The sequence below is a fragment of the Panulirus ornatus genome, chromosome 65 (genome assembly GCF_036320965.1).
Source record: "Panulirus ornatus isolate Po-2019 chromosome 65, ASM3632096v1, whole genome shotgun sequence".
NCBI lineage: Eukaryota > Metazoa > Arthropoda > Malacostraca > Decapoda > Palinuridae > Panulirus > Panulirus ornatus.
Window position 1 is genome coordinate 431028 of NC_092288.1, and position 26515 is coordinate 457542.

The window sequence follows — 26515 nt, forward strand, 5'->3', positions numbered from 1 at the left end:
ACCATTTCAAAACACCCTCCTCTGCTCTCTCAACCACACTCTTTTTATTTCCACACATCTCTCTTACCCTTACATTACTTACTCGATCAAACCACCTCACACCACATATTGTCCTCAAACATCTCATTTCCAGCACATCCACCCTCCTGCGCACAACTCTATCCATAGCCCATGCCTTGCAACCATACAACATTATTGGAACCACTATTCCTTCAAACATACCCATTTTTGCTTTCCGAGATAATGTTCTCGACTTCCAAACATTCTTCAAGGCTCCCAGAATTTTCGCCCCCTCCCCCACCCTATGATTCACTTCGCTTCCATGGTTCCATCCGCTGCCAGATCCTTTCCCAGATATCTAAAACACTTTACTTCCTCCAGTTTTTCTCCATTCAAACTTACCTCCCAATTGACTTGACCCTCAACCCTACTGTACCTAATAACCTTGCTCTTATTCACATTTACTCTTAACTTTCTTCTTTCACACACTTTACCAAACTCAGTTACCAGCTTCTGCAGTTTCTTACATGAATCAGCCACCAGCGCTGTATCATCAGTGAACAACAACTGACTCACTTCCCAAGCTCTCTCATCCATAACAGACTTCATACTTGCCCCTCTTTCCAAAACTCTTGCATTCACCTCCCTAACAACCCCATCCATAAACAAATTAAACAACCATGGAGACATCACATACCCCTGCCGCAAACCTACATTCACTGAGAACCAATCACTTTCCTCTCTTCCTACACGTACACATGCCTTATATCCTCGATAAAAACTTTTCACTGCTTCTAACAACTTGCCTCCCACACCATATATTCTTAAAACCTTCCACAGAGCATCTCTATCAACTCTATCATATGCCTTCTCCAGATCCATAAATGCTACATACAAATCCATTTGTTTTTCTAAGTATTTCTCACGTACATTCTTCAAAGCAAACACTTGATCCACACATCCTCTACCACTTCTGAAACCACACTGCTCTTCCCCAATCTGATGCTCTGTACATGCCTTCACCCTCTCAATCAATACCCTCCCATATAATTTACCAGGAATACTCAACAAACTTATACCTCTGTAATTTGAGCACTCACTCTTATCCCCTTTGCCTTTGTACAATGGCACTATGCAAGCATTTTGCCAATCCTCAGGCACCTCACCATGAATCATACATACATTAAATAACCTTACCAACCAGTCAACAATACAGTCACCCCCTTTTTTACTAAATTTCACTGCAATACCTTCCAAACCTGCTGCTTTGCCGGCTTTCATCTTCCGTAAAGCTTTTACTACCTCTTCTCTATTTACCAAATTGTTTTCCCTAACCCTGTTACTTTGCACACCACCTCGACCAAAACACCTATATCTGCCGCTCTATCATCAAACACATTCAACAAACCTTCAAAATACTCACTCCATCTCCTTCTCACATCACCACTACTTGTTATCACCTCCCCATTAGCCCCCTTCACTGAAGTTCCCATTTGCTCCCTTGTCTTACGCACTTTATTTACCTCCTTCCAAAACATCTTTTTATTCTCCCTGAAATTTAATGATACTCTCTCACCCCAACTCTCATTTGCCCTCTTTTTCACCTCTTGCACCTTTCTCCTGACCTCCTGCCTCTTTCTTTTATACCTCTCCCACTCATTTGCATTTTTTTCCCTGCAAAAATCGTCCAAATGCCTCTCTCTTCTCTTTCACTAATAATCTTACTTCTTCATCCCACCACTCACTACCTTTTCTAATTAGATATATCTTTACTAAATAAAGTGCAACAAAGTCACCCGACCTGTGTCAGCTTCTGTTACTCACAATGCTGTGTCCTGAGGAACTTGCTAACAACAGAGGAAGCTAGTGGATCTGTAGATATGTACATTGGTTACATTTGGTTGTGTTACTTTTATTAACCTTGTGGGTTGACATCTCTTGCTTTTACTGACCATGTAGGCAAACCTTGGTCATATCTATGCATGCCAGCCTAGTGGACAAAACATTTATTTTTTTTAATTACCCCAGGATAAATTTCTAAGAAAGAGACCTGGTGGTATCAAGGACTTCTTTCTATAGACTTCTGCAGCCCAAGGTTGTGCTGCTTCTAGTAGCAGGGAAATGGTGACTCCTTTAGATTGAGAAGTTCTTTGACAAGACTATATTCCCAGTCATACTACCTCACCAAAGGTAATTTTTTACTCACAGTGTAACCTCAAGCAGGTGGCATCCTTAAGACTAGTAGTATAAGTTTTGCATATAGGGATCATGATGCTTAAGCTTTCCTTTTATTGCCTCAGTTTTTGTTTCCCCCTATTTGATGATGGTTTAATTCTTTAATGTTAATGTATATGGTCTGTAATGTTTTTAAAGTTGAGGTCACTAACTTTTTCAGCACAAGATCAGCCTTGTCTTTGAATCTTTGCTGAGCTTCCTATGTACAAAGTTTCAGAGCACGGCACCAGAACAGCCAAGACTGTTTTTTGATAAGATATATTTTGTTAGAATTTTTTTAGGGACATGCATGGTTGTCACTTAAGACAGAAGGATGCAGGATATGAACAGTAAAAGTCATGTCATGCACCAACATCAGTGTAATATTTATAATGAATATGATCTGTTTGGAAGGAAAATGCACATACAGTCTTTCTGTATGATCATAAAGGACAGAACTGCGAATCTGTGTAAAGTTCTTCGATGTTTAATATCTGAAATATAAACCCATTATTAGAGGTATATTGGTCAGATGGGCAAAATGGGGAAGAGTTTACTGTCCATTGCTATCTATCTGTTTATCAGTATCTGACACTTGTTCCCATTTATAACTCCCTCAAATGGGTGGCCACAGTAATAGAGTCACCAAAACTAGTGAACTCTAGTGCCAGTTCTTAGCCTCACCCTTAACAGGCTACTGGCAGAGGGCAAGTCTAATGCAGTGTTTGTAGAGGTTCCTACCTAATGTTCCTACTGACTGCTACAGGTTTTACCTCTCTAATCTGGCACTCTGTGGCATGGCACATTTTGAATATGCTCCCATTAGCTTGTGGATCTGCCACCTGGGTGGTGCTGTTAGCAGCACTGAGGCACCACATCTGTTTACACTGCAGCTGAGCTAATTAACAGTCATGTTAATTTCTTATATTCATTTTTTTGCTGAAAATGAAAGCCAGAAAAGTTTAAAGTTTCAGAAAACTTTGAAAGGTGTCAGGAGTACAGAATCAGACAGTGTACTTGTAAAGTGGTTGAAGCCCTGACATAATGAATGTGGAAGCATTTCTGGCCAGAGTTTTCTATGGAGAACTAAAGCTTGACTATGACTGTGAATATTCACAAGGATGGTTACACAAGTTAAAATGGAGACATGGAATTTCAGCACAGTGTGTGTAGAGAAAAGCATAGTGCTGACATGGAAGCTTGTAGTGTAAGGTCGTATGAAAAGAATCCATAAAAACTCCAATTCTTTATCAAACAATCAACAGCAACATTTACAGGGTGAGAGAGAGTGTACAAGCCAGCTGCCTTGCTGGGACTAACTCAGTATGGGATGGCTGCCTTGACGATAACAATAAAACAACAATAATGAGTCAACCAAAGCCACCTACCAGCCTGTGGTCGTTCATTACATTATCTACTCATCACAAAGCTGCAACAAAATTTGTGGATGAATTTGCACAGTTAGTGGCAGTAGAAAACTTAGCCCCAGAACAAGTGTATAATGCAAATGAATCTGCCTTGTATTGGCATTGTATGCCATGAAAAACCTTTGCCTGAGATACTGAGTATACTTCTGATGTAAACTGATGCAACAATAAAAACCTTGTTTTAAAGATTTAACTATGGTATTATTTCCTATTTTAAGCTGTGATGATACAGAAATATGGATGTAGAATGAGCTGGCAAGAGTAGGGGTCAGGAATATGCTAATATAGAGGGAAAGGGGTCAGTTTCTGTTTTCTGATGTTTTCTATGGTCTGGTAATGGCCAGGTCCCAAGGTTGCTGGATGAAAGAGGTTAAGCCTGTACTACCCAATGATCCTGCCTAATGTTCGTATGTACTACTTCTACCAAACATACCTATGTAAATGTTCCTGCCTTCTACTTCAATCTATTGATCCTACCATTTTGCCAAAAGGCAGGGCTAGCACACACTGCTCACCACAGGAAAATCTAGAGTTGCGAAGAATGAGCTGTGGGAGTTAAGTGTTGTCAAGTGATATGTGTGAAGAGGATAGATTGTATGTTTGTGGATAGAATGCCAGTAGTCCACATGTGGATGAGGCAGAAAGAAAAAAAAGCTCCCTGGGTCAGAGAAGTGCAACTTGACAAACAATGAAGTGCTAGCTCACTACACAGCCGTCACTAACCCTCCAATATCCACACGGGTAGTACTGGTATTATACCTCCCCGGTTGTTGGCTGCCTAAGAGCTACTAACTACTTGTCCATTGCCATGATATTAAAATTCCAAAGCCATAAAGGAATAAAGATGTTTTCAGGTGAAAATATATCCTTCCTCAGTTGTAAGGGATACTATAGGTTAACAGCACTGGAGAGAAATTTTTCCATAACAAAATTCATTATGTAGTCTTATTTTAATAAGTGGTATTTATAAAGATTATAGTAGAATAAGAGGTGCTAGGGGATGTACATAGATGGTTTTTGTAGTTTAGCCACTTCTTGATATCACTCTGTCATACTGAATGATTTCATATTACTTGGTCATACATTTTTGAAGTGTTACTGGACCAGCCTGCTTGATGTTGAACCTTAAGTGAAAAGTCACTTTTGGTGAGGCTGTATTACTGAGAGTTCAGTCTCTTTTTAAAGAACTTCTATCCAAAGGAGGCTATTTTTCTGTACTACTAGGAATAGTACACTCTTGGGTTGCAGAAGCCTTTAGAAAGCTCTTGGCTAACATCCAGATTTTTTATCATAAGTTTTTTCTGTGATAATTATATACAAAGGCATAAATAAATATCTCGTGGATAAAAGTTTGATATCACGTTTCAAGGTGTTAAACATATGACATATGTAGACTGCATAGCTAAAGACTGAGTAGGCTTTTGTACATAGAGTGGAATGATGATGGCAGTGGTTCAGTAACTTTATAAGTTTTGGATATTCTTGTTTGATTGTATTATGGAAGTTATTTGGAGGCTGAAATAACTTGATTGAGGAAGTAATGAAAGGGTAAGGGAGATGTGTCATAATAAAAAGAGTGTGGTCGAGAGAGCAGATGAGGGTGTATTGAAATGGTTCGGTCATATGGAGAGAATGAGTGAGGAAAGATTGACAAAGAGGATATATGTGTCGCAGATGAAGGGAACGAGGAGAAGTGGGAGACCAAATTGGAGGTGGAAGGATGGAGTGAAAAAGATTTTGAGCAATCAGGGCCTGAACATACAGGAGGCTGAAAGGCTTGCAAGAAACAGAGCAAATTGGAACGATGTGGTATACTGGGGTCAATGTGCTGTCAATGGATTGAATCAGGGCATGTGAAGTGTCTGGGGTAAACCATGGAGACAGCGACTAAGTATAATAAATAGATACATAAATAATATATATTTATTTATTCATTTATTTATTTGAATGCTAAGGTGAGTAATGTGGCAGTAGAGGGAATAATTGGTGTACATGGGGTGTTCAGTGTTGTAAATGGTAATGGTGAAGAGCTTGTAGATTTGTGTACTGAAAAAGGACTGGTGATTGGGAATACCTGGTTTAAAAAGAGAGATATACATAAGTATATGTATGTTAGTAGGAGAGATGGCCAGAGAGTGTTAAGGGATTATGTGTTAATTGATAGGCGCGTGAAAGAGAGACTTTTGGATGTTAATGTGCTGAGAGGTGCAACTGGAGGGATTTCTGATCATTATCTTGTGGACGTGAAGGTAAAGATTTGTAGAGGTTTTCAGAAAAGAAGAGAGAATGTTGGGGTGAAGAGAGTGTTGAGAGTCAGTGAGCTTGGGAAGGAGACTTGTGTGAGGAAGTATCAGGAGAGACTGAGTGCAGAATGGAAAAAGATGAGAGCAAAGGAGGTAAGGGGAGTGGGGGAGGAATGGGATGTATTTAGGGAAGCAGTGATGGCTTGTGCAAAAGATGCTTGTGGCATGAGAAGCGTGGGAGGTGGGCATATTAGAAAGGGTAGTGAGTGGTGGGATGAAAAAGTAAGATTATTAGTAAAAGAGAAGAGAGAGGCATTTGGACAATATTTGCAGGCAAAAAGTGCAAATGACTAGGTGATGTATTAAAGGAGGCAGGAGGTCAAGAGAAAGGTGCAAGAGGTGAAAAAGAGGGCAAATGAGAGTTGGGGTGAGAGAGTATCATTAAATTCTAGGAAGAATAAAAAGATGTTTTGGAAGGAGGTAAATAAAGTGCATAAGACAAGAGAACAAATGGGAACATCGGTGGAGGGGATTAATGGGGAGGTAATAAATAGTGGTGATGTGAGAAGGAGATGGAGTAAGTATTTTGAAGGTTTGTTGCATGTGGTTGTTGATAAAGTGGCAGATATAGGGTGTTTTGGTCGAGGTGGTGAGCGAAGTGAGAGGGTCAGGGAGAATGATTTGGTAAACAGAGAAGAGGTAGTGAAAGCTTTGCGGAAGATGAAAGCTGGCAAGGCAGCGGGTTTGGATGGTATTGCAGTGGATTTATTAAAAAAGGGGGTGACTGTGTTGTTGACTGGTTGGTTAGGATATTCAATGTATGTATGGCTCATGGTGAAGGATTGGGGATTGACAGAATGCATGCATAGTGTCTGTACAAAGGCAAAGGGGATAAAAGTGAGTGTTGAAATTACAGAGGTTTCAGTTTGTTTAGTATTCATAGGAAATTATATGGGAGGGTGTTGGTTGAGAGGGTGAAGGCATGTACAGAGCATCAGATTGGGGAAGAGCAGTGTGGTTTCAGAAGTGGTAGAGGATGTGTGGATCAGGTGTTTGCTTTGAAGAATGTATGTGTGAAATACTTAGAAAATCAAATGGATTTGTATGTAGCATTTATGGATCTGGAGAAGGCATATGATAGAGTTGATAGAGATGCTCTGTGGAAGGTATTAAGAATATATGGTAAGGGAGGCAAGTTGTTAGAAGCAGTGAAAAGTTTTTATTGGGGATGTAAGGCTTGTGTACGTTTAGGAAGAGAGGAAAGTGATTGGTTCTCAGTGAATGTAGGTTTGCGGCAGGGGTGTGTGATGCCTCCATGGTTGTTTAATCTGCTTTATATATATATATATATATATATATATATATATATATATATATATATATATATATATATATATACTCAGTCTCTCCTGGTACTTCCTCACACAACTCTCCTTCCCAAGCTCACTTACTCTCACCACCCTCTTCACCCCAACATTCACTCTTCTTTTCTGAAAACCCATACAAATCTTCACCTTAGCCTCCACAAGATAATGATCAGACATCCCTCCAGTTGCACCTCTCAGCACATTAACATCCAAAAGTCTCTCTTTCACACACCTGTCAATTAACACATAATCCAATAACGCTCTCTGGCCATCTCTCCTACTTACATATGTATACTTATGTATATCTCTCTTTTTAAACCAGGTATTCCCAATCACCAGTCCTTTTTCAGCGCATAAATCTACAAGCTCTTCACCATTTCCATTTACAACACTGAACACCCCATGTATACCAATTATTCCCTCAACTGCCACATTACTCACCTTTGCATTCAAATCACCCATCACTATAACCCGGTCTCGTGCATCAAAACCACTAAGACATTCAGCTGCTCCCAAAACACTTGCCTCTCATGATCTTCCTTCTCATGCCCTGGTGCATATGCACCAATAAATACCCATCTCTCTCCATCAACTTTCAGTTTTACCCATATTAATCAAGAATTTACTTTCTTACAATCTATCACATACTCCTGTTTCAGGGTTAGGGAAAATGATTTGGTAAACAGAGAAGAGGTAGTAAAAGCTTTGCGGAAGATGAAAGCCGGCAAGGCAGCAGGTTTGGATGGTATTGCAGTGGAATTTATTAAAAAAGGGGGTGACTGTATTATTGACTGGTTGGTAAGGTTATTTAATGTCTGTATGACTCATGGTGAGGTGCCTGAGGATTGGCAGAATGCGTGCATAGTGCCATTGTACAAAGGCAAAGGGGATAAGAGTGAGTGCTCAAATTACAGAGGTATAAGTTTGTTGAGTATTCCTGGTAAATTATATGGGAGGGTATTGATTGAGAGGGTGAAGGCATGTACAGAGCATCAGATTGGGGAAGAGCAGTGTGGTTTCAGAGGTGGTAAAGGATGTGTGGATCAGGTGTTTGCTTTGAAGAATGTATGTGAGAAATACTTAGAAAAGCAAATGGATTTGTATGTAGCATTTATGGATCTGGAGAAGGCATATGATAGAGTTGATAGAGGTGCTCTGTGGAAGGTATTAAGAATATATGGTGTGGGAGGCAAGTTGTTAGAAGCAGTGAAAAGTTTTTAACGAGGATGTATGGCATGTGTACGTGTAGGAAGAGAGGAAAGTGATTGGTTCTCAGTGAATGTAGGTTTGCGGCAGGGGTGTGTGATGTCTCCATGGTTGTTTAATTTGTTTATGGATGGGGTTGTTAGGGAGGTAAATGCAAGAGTTTTGGAAAGAGGGGCAAGTATGAAGTCTGTTGGGGATGAGAGAGCTTGGGAAGTGAGTCAGTTGTTGTTCGCTGATGATACAGCGCTGGTGGCTGATTCATGTGAGAAACTGCAGAAGCTGGTGACTGAGTTTGGTAAAGTGTGTGAAAGAAGAAAGTTAAGAGTAAATGTGAATAAGAGCAAGGTTATTAGGTACAGTAGGGTTGAGGGTCAAGTCAATTGGGAGGTAAGTTTGAATGGAGAAAAACTGGAGGAAGTAAAGTGTTTTAGATATCTGGGAGTGGATCTGGCAGCGGATGGAACCATGGAAGCGGAAGTGGATCATAGGGTGGGGGAGGGGGCGAAAATCCTGGGAGCCTTGAAGAATGTGTGGAAGTCGAGAACATTATCTCGGAAAGCAAAAGTGGGTATGTTTGAAGGAATAGTGGTTCCAATAATGTTGTATGGTTGCGAGGCGTGGGCTATGGATAGAGTTGTGCGCAGGAGGATGGATGTGCTGGAAATGAGATGTTTGAGGACAATCTGTGGTGTGAGGTGGTTTGATTAAGTACCGTAAGGGTAAGAGAGATGTGTGGAAATAAAAAGAGCGTGGTTGAGAGAGCAGAAGAGGGTGTTTTGAAGTGGTTTGGGCACATGGAGAGAATGAGTGAGGAAAGATTGACCAAGAGGATATATGTGTCGGAGGTGGAGGGAACGAGGAGAAGTGGGAGACCAAATTGGAGGTGGAAAGATGGAGTGAAAAAGATTTTGTGTGATCGGGGCCTGAACATGCAGGAGGGTGAAAGGAGGGCAAGGAATAGAGTGAATAGGATCGGTGTGGTATACCGGGGTTGACGTGCTGTCAGTGGATTGAATCAGGGCATGTGAAGCGTCTGGGGTAAACCATGGAAAGCCGTGAAGGTATGTATATTTGCGTGTGTGGACGTATGTATATACATGTGTATGGGGGTGGGTTGGGCCATTTCTTTCGTCTGTTTCCTTGCGCTACCTCGCAAACGCGGGAGACAGCGACAAAGCAAAAAAAAAAAAAAAATATATATATATATATATATATATATATATATATATATATATATATATATATATATATATATTTATTTATTTATATATATTTTGCTTTGTCGCTGTCTCCCGCGTTTGCGAGGTAGCGCAAGGAAACAGACGAAAGAAATGGCCCAACCCACCCCCATACACACGCCTTGATTCAATCCACTGACAGCACGTCAACCCCGGTATACCACATCGCTCCAATTCACTCTATTCTTTGCCCTCCTTTCACCCTCCTGCATGTTCAGGCCCCGATCACACAAAATCTTTTTCACTCCATCTTTCCACCTCCAATTTGGTCTCCCTCTTCTCCTCGTTCCCTCCACCTCCGACACATATATCCTCTTGGTCAATCTTTCCTCACTCATTCTCTCCATGTGCCCAAACCATTTCAAAACACCCTCTTCTGCTCTCTCAACCACGCTCTTTTTATTTCCACACATCTCTCTTACCCTTACGTTACTCACTCGATCAAACCACCTCACACCACACATTGTCCTCAAACATCTCATTTCCAGCACATCCATCCTCCTGCGCACAACTCTATCCATAGCCCACGCCTCGCAACCATACAACATTGTTGGAACCACTATTCCTTCAAACATACCCATTTTTGCTTTCCGAGATAATGTTCTCGACTTCCACACATTCTTCAAGGCCCCCAGAATTTTCGCCCCCTCCCCCACCCTATGATCCACTTCCGCTTCCATGGTTCCATCCGCTGCCAGATCCACTCCCAGATATCTAAAACACTTCACTTCCTCCAGTTTTTCTCCATTCAAACTCACCTCCCAATTGACTTGACCCTCAACCCTACTGTACCTAATAACCTTGCTCTTATTCACATTTACTCTTAACTTTCTTCTTCCACACACTTTACGAAACTCAGTCACCAACTTCTGCAGTTTCTCACATGAATCAGCCACCAGCGCTGTATCATCAGCGAACAACAACTGACTCACTTCCCAAGCTCTCTCATCCCCAACAGACTTCATACTTGCCCCTCTTTCCAAAACTCTTGCATTTACCTCCCTAACAACCCCATCCATAAACAAATTAAACAACCATGGAGACATCACACACCCCTGCTGCAAACCTACATTCACTGAGAACCAATCACTTTCCTCTCTTCCTACACGTACACATGCCTTACATCCTCGATAAAAACTTTTCACTGCTTCTAACAACTTTCCTCCCACACCATATATTCTTAATACCTTCCACAGAGCATCTCTGTCAACTCTATCATATGCCTTCTCCAGATTCCTTTTTTCCATAGCCAGAGGTTGAACCATTATGTGACATTCATTTTTTTCATTCATTTCAAGCTAGAAGTTTCAGTTTTCTAAATTGTTTCTTACATTTTCATATGTATATATATGTATGTGTGTGTGTTTATATGTGCGTATGTATGTGTATGTGTGTGTATGTGTATATGTATATATATATGTATATTATCCCTGGGGATAGGGGTGAAAGAATACTTCCCACGTATTCCTCGCGTGTCGTAGAAAGTGACTAGAGGGGACGGGAGCGGGGGGCCAGAAATCCTCCCCTCCTTGTATTAACTTTCTAAAATGGGAAACAGTTTATATATATATATATATATATATAAAGATCATGAGAGGCAAGTGTTTTGGGCGCAGCTGAATGAGTGTTTTAATGGTTTTGAAGCACGAGACCGGGTTATAGTGATGGGTGATTTGAATGCAAAGGTGAGTAATGTGGCAGTTGAGGGAATAATTGGTATACATGGGGTGTTCAGTGTTGTAAGTGGAAATGGTGAAGAGCTTGTAGATTTATGTGCTGAAAAAGGACTGGTGATTGGGAATACCTGGTTTAAAAAGTGAGATATACATAAGTATACGTATGTAAGTAGGAGAGAGGCCAGAGAGCGTTATTGGATTACGTGTTAATTGACAGGCGCGCGAAAGAGAGACTTTTGGATGTTAATGTGCTGAGAGGTGCAACTGGAGGGATCTGATCATCATCTTGTGGAGGCTAAGGTGAAGATTTTTATGGGTTTTCAGAAAAGAGAGAATGTTGGGGTGAAGAGGGTGGTGAGAGTAAGTGAGCTTGGGAAGGAGACTTGTGTGAGGAAGTACCAGGAGAGACTGAGTACAGAATGGAAAAAGGTGAGAACAAAGGAGGTAAGGGGAGTGGGGGAGGAATGGGATGTATTTGGGGAAGCAGTGATGGCTTGCGCAAAAGATGCTTGTGGCATGAGAAGCGTAGGAGGTGGGTTGATTAGAAAGTGTAGTGAGTGGTGGGATGAAGAAGTAAGATTATTAGTGAAAGAGAAGAGAGAGGCATTTGGACAATTTTTGCAGGGAAAAATGCAAATGAGTGGGAGATGTATAAAAGAAAGAGACAGGAGGTCAAGAGAAAGGTGCAAGAGGTGAAAAAGAGGGCAAATGAGAGTTGGGGTGAGAGAGTATCATTAAATTTTAGGGAGAATAAAAAGATGTTCTGGAAGGAGGTAAATAAAGTGCGTAAGACAAGGGAGCAAATGGGAACTTCAGTGAAGGGCGCTAATGGGGAGGTGATAATAAGTAGTGGTGATGTAAGGAGATGGAGTGAGTACTTTGAAGGTTTGTTGAATGTGTTTGATGATAGAGTGGCAGATATAGGGTGTTTTGGTTGAGGTGGTGTGCAAAGTGAAAGGGTTAGGGAAAATGATTTGGTAAACAGAGAAGAGGTAGTAAAAGCTTTGCGGAAGATGAAAGCCGGCAAGGCAGTAGGTTTGGATGGTACTGCAGTGGAATTTATTAAAAACGGGGGTGACTGTATTGTTGACTGGTTGGTAAGGTTATTTAATTTATGTATGACTCATGGTGAGGTGCCTGAGGATTGGCGGAATGCTTGCATAGTGCCATTGTACAAAGGCAAAGGGGATAAGAGTGAGTGCTCAAATTACAGAGGTATAAGTTTGTTGAGTATTCCTGGTAAATTATATGGGAGGGTATTGATTGAGAGAGTGAAGGCATGTACAGAGCATCAGATTGGGGAAGAGCAGTGTGGTTTCAGAAGTGGTAGAGGATGTGTGGATCAGGTGTTTGCTTTGAGGAATGTATGAGAAATACTTAGAAAAGCAAATGGATTTGTATGTAGCATTTATGGATCTATAGAAGGCATATGATAGAGTTGATAGAGATGCTCTGTGGAAGGTACTAAGAATATATGGTGTGGGAGGCAAGTTGTTAGAAGCAGTGAAAAGTTTTTATCGAGGATATAAGGCATGTGTACGTGTAGGAAGAGAGGAAAGTGATTGGTTCTCAGTGAATGTAGGTTTGCGGCAGGGGTGTGTGATGTCTCCATGGTTGTTTAATTTGTTTATGGATGGGATTGTTAGGGAGGTGAATGCAAGAGTTTTGGAAAGAGGGGCAAGAATGCAGTCTGTTGTGGATGAGAGAGCTTGGGAAGTGAGTCAGTTGTTGTTCGCTGATGATACAGCGCTGGTGGCTGATTCATGTGAGAAACTGCAGAAGCTGGTGACTGAGTTTGGTAAAGTGTGTGAAAGAAGAAAGTTAAGAGTAAATGTGAATAAGAGCAAGGTTATTAGGTACAGTAGGGTTGAGGGTCAATTGGGAGGTAAGTTTGAATGGAGAAAAACTGGAGGAAGTAAATTGTTTTAGATATCTGGGAGTGGATCTGGCAGCAGATGGAACCATGGAAGCGGAAGTGAATCATAGGGTGGGGGAGGGGGCGAAAATTCTGGGAGCCTTGAAGAATGTGTGGAAGTCGAGAACATTATCTCGGAAAGCAAAAATGGGTATGTTTGAAGGAACAGTGGTTCCAACAATGTTGTATGGTTGCAAGGCGTGGGCTATGGATAGAGTTGTGCACAGGAGGGTGGATGTGATGGAAATGAGATGTTTGAGGACAATATGTGGTGTGAGGTGGTTTGATCGAGTAAGTAATGTAAGAGTAAGAGAGATGTGTGGAAATAAAAAGAGTGTGGTTGAGAGAGCAGAAGAGGGAGTTTTGAAATGGTTTGGGCACATGGAGAGAATGAGTGGGGAAAGATTGACCAAGAGGATATATGTGTCGGAGGTGGAGGGAACGAGGAGAAGTGGGAGACCAAATTGGAGGTGGAAAGATGGAGTGAAAAAGATTTTGAGTGATTGGGGCCTGAACATGCAGGAGGGTGAAAGGAGGGCAAGGAATAGAGTGAATTGGATCGATGTGGTATACCGGGGTCGACGTGCTGTCAATGGATTGAATCAGGGCATGTGAAGCGTCTGGGGTAAACCATGGAAAGTTCTGTGGGGCCTGGATGTGGAAAGGGAGCTGTGGTTTCGGGCATTATTGCATGACAGCTGGAGACTGAGTGTGAACGAATGGGGTCTTTGTTGTCTTTTCCTAGCGCTACCTCGCACACATGAGGGGGGAGGGGGATGTTATTCCATGTGTGGCGAGGTGGTGATGGGAATAAATAAAGGCAGACAGTATGAATTATGTATATGTGTATGTATATGTGTGTGTGTGTATATATATGTGTACATTGAGATGTATAGGTATGTATATTTGCGTGTGTGGACGTGTATGTATATACATGTGTATGGGGGTGGGTTGGGCCATTTCTTTCGTCTGTTTCCTTGCGCTACCTCGTAAACGCGGGAGACAGCGAAAAAAAAAAACTTGTTGACATCTTGGATGATGAAATACTGTATGTGTCATAAATGTTACTGAGGAACAGTTTGGAATCTGTTTATGTATATTGTATTAAAGAATTGCAAGAAGTAAAGCCAGTTTTTCAGGAGTAAAACTAAAAGAAGTTAGTTGTGATTAAGGGAGAATTGTTAAATAATTTTTGTTTCACCCTGTCTTTTGTATTTCATATGTGAATAAATATAATTTATTCATAGATAAGTATCTGTACCATAAACCTATATGTGTTAGAAGAAAGGTATGTTTGTTCAGGATATATGTTTCTTCAGACTTCCAATTATGTAAGTGCCACACAAAACATCCGCCAACACCACCTAGCCTATATATCAGTTGCTAGTATCTTGGGGAACTTCCAGATTGTTTGCAGTTTAGTTGTTTTAAACAAGGGTTCCAAAATGACCAGTAAACCCTAGTGTTTGAGAAAAAATGGAGGTTAAAATGCATTGAAAATAGGAACACCCTGAGTACCATTAAAAATGCAAGATCTTGGTTGCAACTTAAGATCATGTCTTACTGTTTCTGCTTTAAAAAGTTTTATTACAAAGGACTGATCTGTCCTTGTATGGAATACTGCTCTCACATCTAGGGTGGTTTTAGCTCTACATACTTGTCAGACAAAATTGCATCTAAAGCATTCCAACTTATCAGTTCCCTGAGGCCAATTTAATTTGACTCACTTCCCTTGTGGTGCAAAGTTAGATCACTCTCCCTCTTTTATAGGTATTACTTTGGTTTTAGCTGCTGAGGTCTGGCTACCAGTGTACCCCTGTCATCAGCTAGATCACATAATACTCTGCAAGCTACAAGATTGCATAATTACTCTGTGGTTGTCACCAACTCAAGGGTAGGCGATTTTGATATTTTTCCCCCTACACCTTGATTCTCAGAAACTCTACCCACTCATGTTTTTCATAAAATTTTTTTACCTTAGCCTTTTCAAAAGACTGGTTTTCAACTTCATCCAAAATTTTTAAAAAGTTTTTCTTTTCTTCCTTGTCCCTCTCATTAAGCCTCTTTATATTTCAACGAATGCCTGATCTAAGAGCTGACTTTTGTTTATGGCTGAAACCTCTTAGACAAAAGGAAGAAGTTTTATCATGAGAAAAGAAGACATCATAATGGTCAGTACTCTGTAAATGGTCTTCATGTAGAAACTACAGGAAGAAGCGACTATTCATGTGCTGTAGTTCCAGGAATTTGGACCAGGACACACAAACAGCTCACAAGAGCAGTGACCAAAATAATACTGTACCTATGAGTACTTACAGGGAGGTTTAACCAAAATGTAAGTGTTTAGCATGAAGCATTCATTGCACATTTTGTTTGATGTATAAACCTATTTATCTCAGCTGTCACATTACATAGTTATCAGTTTGTTGTTCATGTGGGACTGATTTGACCAAATGTCAAGATTTCTTTTCTTCTTTCTAGGCTATGAAGTTGCAGTTCCTTCATGGTAGTTCGTTTATTCCATCCCCTCATTTCACTTGTGAAGTGCTTCTCAATTCTCTCTGTTATAAATTGCTTTATTGGAGAGAAAGAAAGAGGGTGAGGAAAAAAACATCATGGTGGAGGAAAGGGACAGTTGAAGAGAAGTGACAGCAGGTGAGTGAAGGGAGGAGGCCTTTGATTCTGCACTGTCTAAGAGATAGAGAGGGAATCACCTCAGATATGAGGGCAGTACTCCACAAAGCAGTGAATGATACTCTTGCAATTATGGAACATATTTTCAGAGGTATATTTGTGATATCTGTGCAATAACCCCAGCTTTTGGGAAGCAGATTTCGTCTTGTTCATTTTATAGGGTTTCCAGGCTAGAGTAGAGGATATGGTTATGATCAACATAATAATGTTATTGCAAGAGTGAATTTTAGTATTTTTATATTTGATAGGATGAAAATTTTTGTGTTTATGAACTCTTGAATTAATTCAAGAGATGGTGTACAGGTTCTACTTGCTGGCCCACTAAGGGTACAGGGAAACCACAGCAAAATTGCTGGGGCCTCAAGCATTTGGGTGCCCAGAGGAAGACAGATGAAATTCAGAAATATTAATGAAGTGACCAAAAGACATAAAATATAAGCAGTAGGGGACCATTATATGTTAACCCTTCCCCAGGGCCTGCAGCAGTTCTCGGTGGCTCTGCCTACTTGAGAGAGGAAATGTATTCGTAGTATGTAAAAGAGCAGATGTCAGACTAAGATGAGCAGGAAAGTGACTTGAACACTTTAAAGTGGCATCATTTGGATAAGATTTGATAAATGTGGGTTAGGGATAACAAAAGATCATTTATGGAGAGAAGAAAAAGCCTAGAATGTAAGACAGCCTTGAATACCATTGTTGATAAGATATAAGGGAAAAGTTGCTCCATGAATCACTTCCACAATGGAGCAACTGAAAAGAAAATTATACATTAGAACACAGAGAGAAGCAGAAAAACCAAAGAAAGGAAGTTTAGCAACCACAGACTTATGCATACTCCGTCAAATACTTTTGGGATGTCATGAGACAACAGAAAGTTGGTAAGTGCCTAAGAGAAGGTCGGGGATGGGTCACATAGGAGAGGTCACTAGTAGACATAACAGTGCATAAGCCATTATGGTAATCTGAAAGCATGCCATGGTATTCTGAGAGTTTAAGTCACAGAGTGGAGGAAAGTTTCAAAAACTGGAGACAGCAGAAACATGGGTGCTATTAAGGGGTTAGAACCATGGGAGCCCAGAGAAATATTTTCAAGGGAGGTAAAACATGTATTCATAATGTTGGGGACCAGCTTTTATTGTGAAAGTCAACAACCTAAAAAGAATAAGTGTAAAGTGTTCTTAAATGTAATTACAAATTTACTCTGGTAATGAAAATTACTGTGTATATTTAGGTTAATTACGATGTGAGGAATATATCATAATGCATAAGAGTGGAAGTGACCATGATAAGCATCACCGTATAAGAAATTCTGGAACATCTTGTATACATATGACATTAATAATTTGTCCATACATCTCTCTCGACTCTTGTTTTGAACTTATTATCTTATGGAGGTCCTAACTGGCCACCCACCCTCTTGTAAGGGAGGATGAATGCCCCCTTTGCTGCTGCCTTTGGGTGTTCATGGTTAGAAGAGTCTCCTTTCCTAGGGATGGACTAATCCAAAGCATGTTTGTTTTCCATGATCTAGTTTAGAGGTGCATTCTTTTAAGACGTAAAGACTTGCTAAACTTTAGCTGGGAGAGAACTTGGAGGATGTTGTACAAATTAAATATAGGACAGGGCTGAGGTTCAGTAGATGGGGTGAGGATGAGATATTGAATCCTTCAATTGGAACCAACAAGAGTGCTTTATCAGTTGAAAGGTTAGCTATGAATTAATGAGATAAAAAAAAAAAGGAATGGTGAAGTATTAAATTGGTAAAAGATTTTTTTTTGGTTAAGAACCAGAGAGATCCATTTGTTGAAGACATCTCAAATTAGTGCAATTTCTTTTTATGAAAGAGCACTTCATTATACAATAAACACTATAATGATTCTTTGCAGATAATAGGGCAAGATAAGAATCAGGGTAAGGAAAGTTTCATGGACCTACCTGCTTTGTCCCTAAAGTAACACACAAGAACAAGAATAATCAAACCACAACTAGGGATGAAGGCTTAACAGAAGAGACGTAGGACTGCACTAAAGTGACGACCAGTACAGCCAGGGGTGGCCCAGCCAACGAAGCAGCACTGATTCTATGGAAAGTTGGTGATAGGAAGACCACAAAACCCTTTTAAAGAAGGTTATGAGAGGGAAATAAATGGACATGCTTAATGATGCTCCATGAGTCTTAAAATGGATGGCTTACCAAGGATGTAAGGCATGTGTACATATAGAAGAGAGGAAAGTGACTGGTTCCCAGTGACTGTCAGTTTGCAGCAGGGGTGCGTGATGTCTCCATGGTTGTTTAATTTGTTTATGGATGGGGTAGTTAGGGAGGTGAATGCAAGAGTTTTGGAGAGAGGGGCAAGTATGCTGTCTGATTTGGATGAGGGCTTGGGAAGTGAGTCAGTTGTTTGCTGATGATACAGTGCTGGTGGCTGATTCAGGTGAGAACTGCAGAATTTGATGACTGAGTTTGGTAAAGTGTGTGAAAGAGGAAAGCTGAGAGTATATGTGAATAAGAGCAAGGTTATTAGGTTCAGTAAGGTTGAGGTACAAGTTACTTGGGAGGTAATTTTGAATAGAGAAAATCCGGAGGAAATGAAGTGTTTTAGATATCTAGGAGTGGATTTAGCAGTGGATGGAACCATGGACGTGGAAGTGAGTCACAGGGTGGGGGAGGGGCGAAAGTTCTGGGAGCGCTGAAGAATGTGAGGAAGGTGAGAATGTTATCTCGGAAAGCAAAAGTGGTTATGTTTGAAGGGATAGTGGTTCCAGCAATGTTATATAGTTGCGAGGCATGGGCTATAGATAGGGTTGATCGGAGGAGGGTGGATGTGTTGGAAATGAAGTGTTTAAGGCCAATATGTGGTGTGAGGTGGTTTGATTAAGTAATGAAAGGGTAAGAGAGATGTGTGGTAATAAAAAGAGTGTGGTTGAGAGCAGAAGAGGGTGTCTTGAAATGGTTTGGTCACATTGAGAGAATGAATGAGGAAAGATTGAGAAAGAAGATATATGTGTCAAAGGCAGAGGGAACAAGGAGAAGCAGGAGACCAAATTGGAGGTGGAAGGATGGAGTGAAAAAAGATTTTGAGTGATCGGGGCCTGAACATGCAGGAGGGTGAAGGCGGGCAAGGAATAGAGTGAACTGGATCGATGTGGTATACCGGGATTGACGTGCTGTCAATGGGTTGAATCAGGGCATGTGACGCATCTAGGGTAAACCATGGAAAGTTTCTGTAGGGCCTGGATGTGGAAAGGGAGCTGTGGTTTCGGGCATTATTGCATGACAGCTGGAGACTGAGTGTGAACGAATGGGGCCTTTGTTGTCTTTTCCTAGCGCTACCTTGCACACATGAGGGGGAAGGGGGATGTTATTCCATGTGTGGTTAGGTGGCGAAGGGAATGAATAAAGGCAGACAGTGGGAATTGTGTGCATTTGTATATATGTATGTGTATGTGTGTGTATATATATGTGTACATTGAGATGTATGGGTATGTATATTTGCGTGTGTGGACGTGTATGTATATACATGTGTATGTGGGTGGGTTGGGCCATTTCTTTCGTCTGTTTCCTTGCGTTACCTCGCAAACGCGGGAGACAGCGCCAAAGCAAATAGAAAATATATATATATATATATATATATATATATATATATATATATATATATATATATATATATATATATATTATACAGCTCCCTCTCCACATCTAGGCCCCACAAAAGTTTCCATGGTTTACCCGGACGTTTCACATGCCATGGTTCAATCCATTGAGAGCATGTTGACTCCAGTATACCACATCGTTCCAACTCACTCTATTCCTTGCATGCCTTTCACCCTCCTGCATGTTCAGGCCCTGATCGCTCAAAATCTTCACTCCATATTTTCACCTCTAATTTGGTCTTTCATTTCTCGTTCCCTTCACCTCTAACACATATATCCTCTTTGTCAATCTTTCCTAACTCATTTTCTCCATGTGACCAAACCATTTCAAGACACCCTCTTCTGCTCTCTGAACTACACTTTTTATTACCACACATCTCTCTTACCCTTTCATTACTTACTCGATCAAACCACCTCAAACCACATATTGCCCTCAAACATCTCATTTCCAACACATCCACCTTCCTCCGCACAACCCTATCTATATCCCACGCCTCGCAACCATGTAACATTGTCGGAACCACTATTCCTTCAAACATACCCATTTTTGATTTCCGAGATAACGTTCTCGCCTTCCACACATTCTTCAACGTTCCAGAACCTTCGCCCCCTCCCCCACCCCGTGACTCATTCCGCTTCCATATATATATATATATATATATATATATATATATATATATATATATATATATATATATATATATTGCATATGAACGCGCACTTCCATATAACATACTAACCTCAACAGCCATGATCGGACAGGGGTTCCCTGCATAGGAGGCGGGAACAATTCGACTAGGATATATATATATATATATATATATATATATATATATATATATATATATATATATATATATATATATATTATCATGTAGGCGTTGCCGCAGTACACCTTCATGTGGTCACGCGGTGAGTGAATAGCCACCTTCATCTTGTATCCATTCTTACCGGAGTACAATCCTTCTGAGCTTCCATCTCCAAAGCGTCTATTTCAGTTTAAGTAACGCCACATTAAAGCTCTAAGAACCTCTTAAAATGTGCGTCATAAGCAGTAGTAATTAATATGATAAAAAATCAGTACCCTAGGCTACATTTGCAACCCGCTTGGTAAATATATAATTGAAAGCAGCAACGTTCATAGGTACGTAGTTTGAGGCGGAACGTTAATTTTTCAATGATGCTGTTATCACTAAAAAATGTTCTTCATCCATATCAACAATGCTTGGGCATTGTAAACTAATACAAACATATTTTCCCGACTTTCACTCACATAACTGTAAAATGATTGATCTTTTCCATAAATGTTCCTTAAAGTTCGTTGTCAGGTGTCACCAGTTTGTATCACGCGTTATGGTGTCCAACGACGTATGGTTATCTGTGGCACAGTGTTAATCTGCAATCATTAACCAACAAAGAGGATTAATAGGAAGTTACAACGATGACAACGTTTATGTCTACCTGATACCAGGTAGGTAAGTTTATAATGGATGGATGATGGTCGATCAAGGTGGTGATGATTGGAAAACAAGACGAAAGCTTCAGTGTCAGGGTTCTCCCTCCTGCTCACTACCTTTCTTTACCTGTGTAAAAAGCGTGACGTAATTGGTGTTTGTGCCGTTAATTAATTCTTGATAGTAGATTTACCTTTTTGATATCAGGATGTGAACGAGAGTGGAATTAAATGCACTTCAAAGTTCATATTGTGCCAAACTTGTAATCACAGAGAAAGATGTAACAGCAAGAAGGCTAGTGAAACCGAGGAAATGCACGAGATAAAGAGAATTGTGACATTTAATAACTTATCGTAATACCTTTTTTTTTTTTTCACTTGCAGGTAACTAAAGTGATTTACCGAATGACTGTTATAATGATTCGTTTGAAGCGAAGGATGAACGAGGGGCGAAAGGGAGCTAGGAGATGGTAGTTTGGGCTATGTCATTTGCATGGTAAGTGTAATCCACTTGATTAGACCGTATGATTTCCTGTCGAGCTGTGGTTGGAAGACCAGCAGCAGAATCAACAGATCGTTCAAATAATGTGGTAGTTAAATATATACAACACATTGCATCCCCCCCCCAAAAAAAAAAAAAAAATCTATGGAGGGTGGAGAGGATAGTGAACGGCGCACTTTGCTAGACCTCTACAATATTTGCTGCCAGGAAGTGCAGAGCAAAATGATAATACTGTGTTTATTTATTTTGTTGTCGATGGAAAGATAGGGTGATACAGGACAGTATCCAATAATTATTTTTAATGTATTATTGTACGAGAGTTGGGTTAACTTGTTGTCGATGGAAAGATAGGGTGATACAGGACAGTATCCAATAATTATTTTTAATGTATTATTGTACGAGAGTTGGGTTAACTTTGCTCTCATCATGGCTCATCACGATCCCGGCTGCCTGCTTTATTTGTCGTTTTTTATTTTAATGAGTTTTCAAATTGGAAGTAAATGATTGATAGTGGTTAAGTAAGGGTAATAATATATATATATATATGTATGTGAATGTATGTGAGAAATACTTAGAAAAGCAAATGGATTTGTATGTAGCATTTATGGATCTGGAGAAGGCATATGATAGAGTTGATAGAGATGCTCTGTGGAAGGTATGAAGAATATATGGTGTGGGAGGCAAGTTGTTAGAAGCAGTGAAAAGTTTTTATCGAGGATGTAAGGCATGTGTACGTGTAGGAAGAGAGGAAAGTGATTGGTTCTTAGTGAATGTAGGATTGCGGCAGGGGTGTGTGATGTCTCCATGGTTGTTTAATTTGTTTATGGATGGGGTTGTTAGGGAGGTAAATGCAAGAGTCTTGGAAAGAGGGGCAAGTATGAAGTCTGTTGGGGATGAGAGAGCTTGGGAGGTGAGTCAGTTGTTGTTCGCTGATGATACAGCGCTGGTGGCGGATTCATGTGAGAAACTGCAGAAGCTGGTGACGGAGTTTGGTAAAGTGTGTGGAAGAAGAAAGTTAAGAGTAAATGTGAATAAGAGCAAGGTTATTAGGTACAGTAGGGTTGAGGGTCAAGTCAATTGGGAGGTGAGTTTGAATGGTGAAAAACTGGAGGAAGTGAAGTGTTTTAGATATCTGGGAGTGGATCTGTCAGCGGATGGAACCATGGAAGCGGAAGTGGATCATAGGGTTGGGGAGGGGGCGAAAATTTTGGGAGCCTTGAAAAATGTGTGGAAGTCGAGAACATTATCCCGGAAAGCAAAAATGGGTATGTTTGAAGGAATAGTAGTTCCAACAATGTTGTATGGTTGCGAGGCGTGGGCTATGGATAGAGTTGTGCGCAGGAGGATGGATGTGCTGGAAATGAGATGTTTGAGGACAATGTGTGGTGTGAGGTGGTTTGATCGAGTAAGTAACGTAAGGGTAAGAGAGATGTGTGGAAATAAAAAGAGCGTGGTTGAGAGAGCAGAAGAGGGTGTTTTGAAATGGTTTGGGCACATGGAGAGAATGAGTGAGGAAAGATTGACCAAGAGGATATATGTGTCGGAGGTGGAGGGAACGAGGAGAAGAGGGAGACCAAATTGGAGGTGGAAAGATGGAGTGAAAAGGATTTTGTGTGATCGGGGCCTGAACATGCAGGAGGGTGAAAGGAGGGCAAGGAATAGAGTGAATTGGAGCGATGTGGTATACAGGGGTTGACGTGCTGTCAGTGGATTGAATCAAGGCATGTGAAGCGTCCGGGGTAAACCATGGAAAGCTGTGTAGGTATGTATATTTCCGTGTGTGGACGTCTGTATGTACATGTGTATGGGGGGGGTTGGGCCATTTCTTTCGTCTGTTTCCTTGCGCTACCTCGCAAACGTGGGAGACAGCGACAAAGTATAAAAAAAAAAAAAAAAAAATATATATATATATATATATATATATATATATATATATATATATATATATATAGTGAAGGGGGCTAATGGGGAGGTGATAACAAGTAGTGGTGATGTGAGAAGATGGAGTGAGTATTTTGAAGGTTTGTTGAATGTGTTTGATGATAGAGTGGCAGATATAGGGTGTTTTGGTCGAGGTGGTGTGCAAAGTGAGAGGGTTAGGGAAAATGACTTGCTAAACAGAGAAGAGGTAGTAAAAGCTTTGCGGAAGATGAAAGCCGGCAAGGCAGCAGGTTTGGATGGTATTGCAGTGGAATTTATTAAGAAAAGGGGTGACTGTATTGTTGACTGGTTGGTAAGGTTATTTAATGTATGTATGATTCATGGTGAGGTGCCTGAGGATTGGCGGAATGCTTGCATAGTGCCATTGTACAAAGGCAACGGGGATAAGAGTGAGTGCTCAAATTACAGAGGTATAAGTTTGTTGAGTCTTCCTGGTAAATTATATGGGAGGGTATTGATTGAGAGGGTGAAGGCATGTACAGAGCATCAGATTGGGGAAGAGCAGTGTGGTTTCAGAAGTGGTAGAGGATGTGTGTGGATCAGGTGTTTGCTTTGAAGAATGTATAGGAGAAATACTTAGAAAAGCAAATGGATTTGTATGTAGCATTTATTGATCTGGAGAAGGCATATGATAGAGTTGATAGAGATGCTCTGTGGAAGGTACTAAGAACATATGGTGTGGGAGGCAAGTTGTTAGAAGCAGTGAAAAGTTTTTATCGAGGATGTAAGGCATGTGTATGTGTAGGAAGAGAGGAAAGTGATTGGTTCTCAGTGAATGTAGGTTTGCAGCAGGGGTGAGTGATGTCTCAATGGTTGCTTAATTTGTTTATGGATGGGGTTGTTAAGGAGGTGAATGCAAGAGTTTTGGAAAGAGGGGCAAGTATGCAGTCTGTTGTGGATGAGAGAGCTTGGGAAGTGAGTCAGTTGTTGTTCGCTGATGATAGAGTGCTGGTGGCTGATTCATGTGAGAAACTGCAGAAGCTGGTGACTGAGTTTGGTAAAGTGTGTGAAAGAAGAAAGTTAAGAGTAAATGTGAATAAGAGCAAGGTTATTAGGTACAGTAGGGTTGAGGGTCAAGTCAGTTGGGAGGTAAGTTTGATTGGAGAAAAACTCTAGGAAGTAAATTGTTTTAGATATCAGGGAGTGGATCTGGCAGCGGAAGGAACCATGGAAGTGGAGGTAAATCATAGGGTGGGGGAGGGGGTGAAAATTCTGGGAGCCTCGAAGAATGTTTGGAAGTCGAGAGCATTATCTCGGAAAGCAAAAATGGGTATGTTTGAAGGAATAGTGGATCCAAAAATGGTGTATGGTTGCAAGGCGTGGGCTATGGATAGAGTTGTGCGCAGGAGGATGGATGTGCTGGAAATCAGATGTTTGAGGACAATATGTGGTGTGAGGTGGTTTGATCGAGTAAGTAACGTAAGGGTAAGAGAGATGTGTGGAAATAAAAAGAGCGTGGTTGAGAGAGCAGAAGAGGGTGTTTTGAAATGGTTTGGGCACATGGAGAGAATGAGTGAGGAAAGATTGACTAAGAGGATATATGTGTCGGAGGTGGAGGGAACGAGGAGAAGAGGGAGACCAAATTGGAGGTGGAAAGATGGAGTGAAAAAGATTTTGTGTGATCGGGGCCTGAACATGCAGGAGGGTGAAAGGAGGGCAAGGAATAGAGTGAATTGGAGCGATGTGGTATACCGGGGTTGATGTGCTGTCAGTGGATTGAATCAGGGCATGTGAAGCGTCTGGGGTAAACCATGGAAAGCTGTGTAGGTATGTATATTTGTGTGTGTGGACGTATGTATATACATGTGTATGGGGGTGGGTTGGGCCATTTCTTTCGTCTGTTTCCTTGTGCTACCTCGCAAACGCGGGAGACAGCGACAAAGCAAAAAAAAAAAATATATATATATATATATATATATATATATATATATATATATATATATATATATATATATATATATATACATACCATGGAAAGTTGTATGGGGCCTGGGTGTGGTAAGGGAGCTGTGGTTTCGGGCATTATTGCATGACAGCTAGAGACTGAGTGTGAACGAATGGGGCCCTTGTTGTCTTTTCCTAGTGCTACCTCGCACACATGAGGGGGGAGGGGGATGGTATTCCATGTGTGGCGAGGTGGCAGTGGGAATGAATAAAGGCAGACAGTGTGAATTGTGTGCATGGGGGTATGTGTGTGTGTCTGTGTGTGTGTATGTTTGTGTATGTTGAGATGTATAGGTGTGTGTGTTTGCGTGTGTGGATGTGTATGTGTATACATTGTGTATGGGGGTGGGTTGGGCCATTTCTTTCGTCTGTTTCCTTGCGCTACCTATACCTATACCTATAGAGTATTTTGAAGGTTTGATGAATGTGTTTGATGATAGAGTGGCAGATATAGGGTGTTTTGGTCGAGGTGGTGTGCAAAGTGAGAGGGTTGGGGAAAATGATTTGGTAAACAGAGAAGAGGTAGTGAAAGCTTTGCGGAAGATGAAAGCCGGCAAGGCAGCAGGTTTGGATGGTATTGCAGTGGAATTTATTAAAAAAGGGGGTGACTGTATTGTTGACTGGTTGGTAAGGTTATTTAATGTATGTATGACTCATGGTGAGGTGCCTGAGGATTGGCGGAATGCGTGCATAGTGCCATTGTACAAAGGCAAAGCGGATAAGAGTGAGTGCTCAAATTACAGAGGTATAAGTTTGTTGAGTATTCCTGGTAAATTATATGGGAGGGTATTGATTGAGAGGGTGAAGGCATGTACAGAGCATCAGATTGGGGAAGAGCAGTGTGGTTTCAGAAGTGGTAGAGGATGTGTGGATCAGGTGTTTGCTTTGAAGAATGTATGTGAGAAATACTTAGAAAAGCAAATGGATTTGTATGTAGCATTTATGGATCTGGAGAAGGCATATGATAGAGTTGATAGAGATGCTCTGTGGAAGGTATTAAGAATATATGGTGTGGGAGGAAAGTTGTTAGAAGCAGTGAAAA

At 40.8% G+C, this 26515-nt stretch overlaps 1 long non-coding RNA gene across 2 annotated transcripts in view; it reads left to right on the plus strand.

The window, feature by feature from the left end:
- The first annotated feature begins 10408 nt into the window (after window positions 1-10408).
- LOC139746616 (uncharacterized) overlaps window positions 10409-26515 on the plus strand; it is a 104773-nt gene continuing 88666 nt past the window's right edge. The window contains exons 1-3 of one of the 2 annotated variants that reach the window (XR_011712181.1): window positions 10409-15941; window positions 17867-21104; window positions 21471-21582. This is a non-coding gene — a long non-coding RNA (uncharacterized lncRNA). The remainder of the gene's footprint in view (window positions 15942-17866; window positions 21105-21470; window positions 21583-26515) is intronic. The other variant, XR_011712180.1, reaches the window with a different exon arrangement.